The sequence below is a fragment of the Bombus bifarius genome, unplaced genomic scaffold (genome assembly GCF_011952205.1).
Source record: "Bombus bifarius isolate JDL3187 unplaced genomic scaffold, Bbif_JDL3187 scf7180000008180_frag, whole genome shotgun sequence".
Taxonomy (NCBI): Eukaryota; Metazoa; Arthropoda; class Insecta; order Hymenoptera; family Apidae; genus Bombus; species Bombus bifarius.
Window position 1 is genome coordinate 7,501 of NW_022884497.1, and position 1,815 is coordinate 9,315.

Genomic DNA, 1,815 nt, shown 5'->3' on the forward strand with positions numbered 1-1,815 from the left:
GTTGATTTCTGTCCACATTTCCGCTACTGTTCTTCCGCTGCAGGTCCAGTCTTTACATTCGTCCAAGTATTTCTCCACACTTTTGTTTGTCCATTCCCTCTTCTCCTTCTCTTCTTCTTCCTTTTCCTCATTTTTTTGTAATTCCGTCCGCCCCCCCCCCCTATTTCTATTTCTAACGGCATGTGGCCTGACTCTGTTCTTTTTCCTATTTTCATGTAAATTATTTCTTCTGTCGCCTCCTGATTGCCAATCACATAGTCTATTACTGAGTTTCCTCTCTCGCCAATATATAGGTCCGCTCCTCTCCTTCTTTATCGCTGCCATTGATTATCTTTAGCAGTGTTCTTCCTTCCATGTTTATTGTCTTGTCTTTTGATCGTCTGTTTTTTTCTTTCCCTACGTCCTCGTTTATCGACCCTCCCTCTTCTCCCGTTCTTGCGTTCCAGTCTCCGCCGATGATCACCACTTCCTCTTCTCTTCCGTCTACTCTTTCCTCTATTTTTTCCATGTCCCTTATGTATCTTGATTATAAACCATCATTATCCTATACGTCTTGTAATTGTATATTATTTTTCTTCCAACTATATTATCACTAATTCCTTTATATCCTATTTCTCTTAGGTTTTTATTTATACCCGTTGTTATTCTTCCCTTTGCTCTTCCTTTTTTCCTTACTGTCATTGCTGCCCTGCATTTCCAGTCGAATTCTTTGGGTAGTCTATATTTTAACTTTTCTCTTTTGTCCTTACTTATTAGCCCTGCTACATTTCAGAAGCACGTTTTCATCCCCATTGTAGTCCCCCCTCCTGTTCCTCTTTTTTCATTTTCCTTCCCCTCTCTTTCTTTCTTCCTCCAGCCTCTCTCCGTTTTCGTTCCACCTGTACCATTTGTTCTCTATTGTTAGTTTCTTGTATCCTGTCCTTACATATTCGCCTTGTTCCATTCTTTCTCTGGCTACCCTTCTTATGTGTTGCTTCCCATCCCTTTCTTTTTTTGTCAGATCATCGTCCATGTATACGCCCCTTTCCCATTTGCTTTTCTCCTTCATTATCCTTATTTTTTCCTCCATTGATTTCATCGTTGCCACTATTATTGTGTTCTTGCCCCCCCCCACCCCACCTTTATCATATGTGCTTTTTCTACTTCTGCCCCTATCCTCATTTTTTCGTTTATGAACTCCTTTACTGTTTCTTCATTGCTTCCTTCGTTCCAGTCCACTCCCTTGATTACTATGTTTCTTCTTCTTTCCTCTCTCTCTCTGTCCTGTCCTGATCCTCTCCAATTCTTCTGATTCTACCCAATAATTCTTTCTTTTCCCATTCCCACTCTCCTTTCTCTCTGTCTGTCTCTCTTTCCCTTCTTTCCCTTTCCTCTTTCATTTCTCTCTTTAGCTCCTCCACTTGCTTTTCCAATATATATATATTTTATTTCCTCGATCATTGCCTCGAATCCTCTTTCCATTTTCTCTATTTCTTCCACCACTGCCTCCATTACTTTCTCTCTGGCTGGTGTCTCTTTTTCTGTCGAACTGTATTTGTCCAGTGTATTTTTGAAGACTGCTTTACCAGTACTCCTTGGTCTTCCCCTGTTTGTCGCCATCTGCCGTTTCCCTACCTTACTTTGTTTTGCCGCGCTTCTAGCCTCCTAACCTCTTCTTTTCTAGTTTTTCTTATTTGTAGCTTTCTCTCGTTCTTGTCTCCTTTTTCGCTTTTCTTTTGCCTTCTCCTTGTATGCTCACTCTTTATTTTCCCTTCTTCATGCCTCTTTATGCTTCCTTTTCCTTTTTCCCTTCACACTTCACTTTTTCCACAGAGA

The 1,815-nt window shown here is 40.8% G+C and overlaps 1 pseudogene; it reads right to left on the reverse strand.

Annotated features, from left to right (window-relative positions):
• Positions 1-164: 164 nt before the first annotated feature.
• LOC117209660 lies at positions 165-1,360 on the reverse strand (annotated as a pseudogene).
• Positions 1,361-1,815: the final 455 nt, after the last annotated feature.